Below are 6,676 nucleotides of genomic sequence, written 5' to 3' on the forward strand. Positions count from 1 at the left end.
TCTATCAAAATATCCTTGAAGGACTGAAGACGGCTACACCTTGCTTATTTTCGCCGTTCTGACGTAGAAAAACTCTCAAGTGGCACCTTTCCTATCACGATAGGAGAAACAAAATTAGAAACTTGGAAAATAAAATTAGAAATTCGAAAATCAAATTAGAAACTCTTTCTCCCTCTCTCTCTCTCTCTCTCTCTTGCGCTATTGTACAAACAAAGGTGCAACAAATTGTTTGCACGGTACAACAGTGTTTGATAAGGTACTCTCTCTCTCTCTCTCTCTTGCGCTATTGTACAAACAAAGGTGCAACAAATTGTTTGCACGGTACAACAGTGTTTGATAAGGTACAACAATGTTTGATCAGTCGAAGAGAACAAAGATGGTTAATTGGAAAACTTCTCTCTCTTATTGTTTTTGAAGGGAAATTTCATACCTCTCAAATTCTGAAGCACGAAACACATCTAATTTTGTTTGCTGATAAACTCTCGAATCTTGTTTGAAAGTCTCAACTTAGAACTTAGGGAGGTCCTCTTTCTTCCATTTTTCATCACCTTTTAGATAGGTAGGTGAAATATCCCTCTTATTGCTTCTGTGAAGGGAAATTTCATACCTCTCAAATTCTGAAGCACGAAACACATCTAATTTTGTTTGCTGATAAACTCTCAAATCTTGTTTGAAAGTCTCAACTTAGAACTTAGGGAGGTCCTCTTTCTTCCATTTTTCATCACCTTTTAGATAGGTAGGTGAAATATCTACATATTTAATTGCTATCTACCTAATTAGGTATAGGTATTTTTTTTTTTTTTAAAGATGAGTGTTTCACCGCCGTTTTTATTTCGTAGCGATGAAACAACTGCTACATTGGACGCTTGTGGTCTAACCTAAGAGTTTAAATTGAGAAGGTTGTGAAGGTTCTCTGCTCCTGAACGAGTTCTTCCACCCAACCACAGACCTGGGGGCAAAATGGAGCGAGCGGCAGCGGAGCGAGGTCCATCCTGTATACATATTTTAATCACCAACTTCTGTCTAGGTAACGTGACTGCATCACGTGAGTGGTTCAGCCAATCAACCCAAACATACAAGTCATATAAAGTACAGTAAAGAATAAACATGTGAGAAGTTATACTATACAAGATGGAACTTTGCCCTCCGGCAGTGTCTTACATAGAGGGCAAATACCTCTTGATCTATACCTACCTTACTACTCTTCTAAACCCTGCAGGCAAGGTCTTTCCAAGTTTCCAATTATGAGAATTATCGGAGAGATGAATACTTACTTTTTTTTTATCGATACCCACAGAAGGCTACTAGGTATGTACCATCATTGTATTCAAATGCTCAAATAAAAGGATACGATTTCATACTTCGGCTGGGATTCAACCGAAGCGACCCTCTCCTATTTTGTTTTCAGAACTTTCAAGCATCCAGGAGAGATAAGAGTGAAGAAGACTTGAGAGAGAAGGGGCGTAGAAGGGAGGAGGCGTTAGATAGGACGGTATGGAGGAGCAGAATAAAGGGGTACAAACTTACATATGTAGCCTTACAACTTGTGGTTTTATAATTAAAGCTCAAATTAAAAAAAAAAATAATAAAAAAAAATAAATAAATCATGTACTTGTACTTAATAAATAATTAACCTTTTGGAATTGAAAAAATCTAAATTAAAATGACATTCTGAAATTTGAATGACAAAGGTTAAACGCCCCCAAGATACTGGGGTACAATAGCTAATGGGTTTGCAAATCCTTGGGCATATATGTAGGTTAAATCTCAGGGCTTTTCTGACGCCAGTGTGTGTTTTTCTTGCAAGGTCTGTGGTTAATTAGTAATTTATTACTGTAAAGTGATTTTAACTCTTTACACTTTTAGCTACCTACCTACTTTTTTAAAAGCTAAATCATAAACTAATACCGACTTAGGTAAGTAGATACATATACGTATAGGTATAGGTAGTGCTTTATTTAGATTGGAACAGTATAAATATAAATGGGTGCTAAAATACATGTCAATAGGTAATTAGGTACCTATACCTACCGAGGTACAAAAAATTTTGAGTTCAAAGACTAAAGAAAAGCAATACTCAATACTATATTAAATTCCATGTTGGTGGATGTGTCAAATATACCACTTTTTTGTAAGAACCAAGGAACTATAAGGTAGGATTGAATCTGTCTTCCTAGAAATTCTCATTCAACAAATTCGTTCCAATATTTCCGTATTTCCTAGCTGTTCGGATTTTTCGTTTGTTCTGATACAGGATGTTCGAACAATTTTGAAACAACGGGAATAAAAGGGAGAGTTGAAAGTACGAAAGGGATTAGGGGAATACTGAAAAGTCCAATTAGTCCGATATAGTATCTGATTCATTTCAAAGGAAGCCGGTGAAACACCCATTTTTTCTTCTTTCTCTTCTTCCTCCAGATTTTTTGCTTTTTCTTCTCTGTTTTTTCCTTATCCTTTTTTTTCTAAATTTTCTTGTTCTTCTTCTTCTCTCTTCTTCTACTTATCTCCTCTTCCTCCTCCTCGTTCTTCTCCTCCTTTTTCTTAAATCTCGTAATAACCTCTTGAACTTTGGTCTGACGGTCTTAACGTGTGTGGCAGAGGGGCGGACATATCCTAGCTATACATGGGTGTATGGGACCCAGACAACTTCAGAATTTTGTATTTCACAGATGGCAAAATTTTGACGTCACAACAACTGCGAGTATTCTATTGTTTTTGTAATGTTTTCAAAGGTTTTCTTCTATACATGGGCTTTTCTTCTATACATGGGCTCTGCCTGTTGATTTGTTAAAATCTAAAAAAATTCTGTAAAATACAACTTTTACGCCTTAAATGTATAGGTACATAATTTTGCAAAGTGGGAATTTTTTTTATGAAGCTCGGGCCAAGTCTACAGTATATTGTCTCGTTGACTGAATGTTGGTCTATTTTTGGACGTTTTCCATGAATTTCCATCCATTTTCGAAAATAAATAATGCCCAATCGAGGGATTCGAGGGAACCAAATCTTTTATGCACACGAATGTTCCTCTAACGTTCTGAATGTCCCTTTGACATTATGAATGTCTCTCTGGCGACTTTGACTTGACGCGACATTACACCCTCATACATTATGTAGATGACATCATCCATTTCTCTTTCTCCCCCCCTATTTTCTCCCTATTTCCTCTCCTTTTCTCTTTATCTCTCTCCATCCTTCCTCTGTTCCTCCTTCTTTCCAGCTCTTTATTTACCCCCTTTCTATAACCATTTTTCTGTCTCTTCCTCTCTCTCTCTCTCTCTCTCTCTCTCTCTCTCTCTCTCTCTCTCTCCCTTTCTCCCCTCTCCGTTTTGTTTAATTTAATAACAAATAATTCATTTTCCTGTCATCGGTTTTTACATTAATATTCCTGGAGTGGCTTGTTAGATTTATAGTCATTGTTATGACTGCCATTGTCCTGCCTATGGGATTGAGCTCTGAACAGATTTCTAGTGGGATAAGATCCGGAGAGTAGGTACCCATTTTAATTCCTAGGCGTTTCGGGTCTAAAGAGGATTGTCCGATTTTGATCTTCTTTCTGTCAGGGTGTGCCGAAATTTAGTCCTTGCTTTAGTCCTCTCTACACTAAGTCCGAAATTTAGTCCTCTCTACACTAAGCTGCAGCACAAGATAAACGTCCTCCCAACATCAGATTCTGAAAGCCGGACTGTTGTAGTCAAGCAACGTCATCGTTGCACGGCCGAGCAAGTCTCTCTTCTTCTTCTTCTTCTTCTACAATAAGGTGTGGTATATTTAATTTGAATAAAATTGATCACTAGAGCTAAGCGACGGTGTGTGTGGTAGGTATCCAGACGAGTGACCGTCTGGGAAAACATGTCCTTCGAGGTGCTCTCAGCCTCGTGAACTAGTAGGGTAAAGCTGTGCCAAAAGCCATTGATGTTTTCTATAAATGTATCATCGAATAATAAACTAAACTAAATTTACATAGGTAGGTAATTCATTATTTTAAGTACCTACCAACTGGTTTTCCCAAGTACCCACACGAGTTGTGTAGTCAACAGATACATACATAGATAGATAGGGATCTTTATCTCTGGCTCAAGTGATAGTACACAGGGGCAGTTACTATTTTATTACATTTAATTTAATAAAATTCTATTTTATTTAATAAAATGCTAACACAAATATGGCAGACTCAAGTGCCAATACAATGGCATTATTTATGCCACGTGGCCTAATGAAAGCTGTCAATGAACATTTCATTAATGAATATGCCAATCATGCAATATTCCTATTCAATTTTACGTCACTATATATTAAATTTATAATCTCTATTCTAAACTTAATAGAGCATATTATAGGTAGATATATCTAATTATATTGAGAACAATAAACATCCCATTAAAGGACCTATTTATGCGAACCATCTATTAATGTATAAGTTTGTTATTTTACTTTTGCCTATTGTAACCATTCATAATTCAAGTTTATATACCTATTTCCTTTGTAATCTTTGTAATATATTGCAAATAAAACATTTACATTTACATTACTAAATTAAGCAGACCATTTGAAAACTACACGAGTGAGAAACAGAATTTTGCTAGACTTATTAGCTGGTATATCCCCTGTTTAAAAAAGTCCCCGAGACAGAATCTTAATAAATAAAATTAGAGAACCCTTTTAATCTTCAATGGAAACGTAGAAGAAGATATAACATTTTTTGAAAATAAGAAACAGCGAGAAGTTATATACGTAGGTACCATGAAAATAACGCGAAATTCGACTAAATTGTTGCATATTGCATACACAGAAACATGTACATGTATGTCTGTCTGTTACGGCGCTGTTAATCCCATTATTATGCAATGAATTTATTGCTGGACATTGTCATTTTAAATTCAATTCGGCAGGAGCCTCGGAAAATTTTACTGAATAGACGTGTGGACGAAGGATGAAGGATATACTTATAAATTTATAAATCATAGATGTATTACAATGTTTTACGATCCTCCAAATGACCAATTTGACGAGTAACCAACAAGGTTTCAATGTTGAGCCCGGTATCAGGAATACATTTCAATTTACCCACAGAAGGCTACTAGGTATGTACCATCATTGTATTCAAATGCTCAAATAAAAGGATACGGGAATAAACAAAGACTTGGAAGACCTCGAAAAAGATGAATTGATGGAATTACCAAATGGTTTGACATCAGAAAGCCAAGAGGAACCGAAGAGAACTGGATAGAATTCGCCCAGAATCGAGAACTCTGGAGAAGACTGGTTCATGGAGGTCTTGGGCCTTCGGGACCTATCAGAACCCAGCAATAAGTAAGTAAATCTTAATAGTAATAATAATAACCAGTTAAAAGTGATAAGAAATAACTCTGAGCTACCTGTAAGTCTAGATTCCTTAACACTAGATCCTGGTATCACTACTTGAATAGGTTTTTGCTAGACTTAAGCTGGTCTATCCCCTGTTTAAAAAAGTCCCCGAGCCAGAATAAGGAATAAACAAAGACTTGGAAGACCCCGAAGACTCGGAAGACCTCGACAAAGATGGATTGATGGAATTACCAATTTGACATCAGAAAGCCAAGAGGAACCGAAGAGAACTGGATAGAATTCGCCCAGAATCGAGAACTCTGGAGAAGACTGGTTCATGGAGGTCTTGAGCCTTCGGGGCCTATCAGAACCCAGCAATAAGTAAGTAAATCTTAAAAGTAATAATACCCAGTTAAAAGTGATAAGAAATAACTCTGAGCTACCTGTAAGTCTAGATTCCTTAACACTAGATCCTGGTATCACTACTTGAATAGGTACCTATAGTTATGTAGCTAGGTGGGTAGGTATTTGCTGAATTAATCAGAGCAGCTATCTCTTGCCTCACAGTAAGTAGGTATTACGCTAGTTATGTTTCCTGCATTAATGAAAGCTATTATCCGCGGTGTGAAATTCAAATCCATTGAAAGATTTCAAAGTATGTTTACTTTTACTTGGAGATCGAGCACGCGTCTTGGTTTATGGAATGGAAAGAAAATCCTGTTCAATTCTGAGTAGGCGTCCACAACGGAGAACCGAACATCGACCATAGCCTAGTACCGACCCAAGAGATTTTTTTTTTTCAAGAGATTTGACAGAGGGAACTGTAACTGCTATGGTCTTATCGTCCCGAAATCGAAGAGAGAAGGAAGACAGGATAAGAGATATTCATCAGGCAAAATGTTACAAAAAATATCCTCCCAAAGTGAGGTTTTCGAAAGGCATCATTAGGGTGAGTTTTGAGGATGGAGAAAGGCTAATCAAGATTCGGAATTCCAGACCAAAATTATCTCCTCACCCAAAATTTAACTCAAAATTACTCAAATATTCAATTCAATCTGTCTACAGATTTCGTTTCTGATTTGATTTTCTGTATTTCGAAATTTTCAGTTTACAGTTTCTAATTCTATTGCAGCTATATAAATGCCTATTCCAATTGCCTTACGTCACGTCTATTCTAATCTCAAACTGGGGGGCTAAAGTTAAACTCCCGAACCTGAACTAATCTTTACACCGTTATGTATAGCTATGGACTTTATGTATGCCCTAAGACACATTGCTAATTTTAGCATACCAATACTTGCTAATAATTTTAGCATACCAATACTTGGTTTACGACCCATCTTCTCTGCAAAACCATACTGACATGCTA

Source organism: Diaphorina citri, unplaced genomic scaffold (assembly GCF_000475195.1).
Source record: "Diaphorina citri unplaced genomic scaffold, Diaci psyllid genome assembly version 1.1 scaffold1, whole genome shotgun sequence".
NCBI lineage: Eukaryota > Metazoa > Arthropoda > Insecta > Hemiptera > Psyllidae > Diaphorina > Diaphorina citri.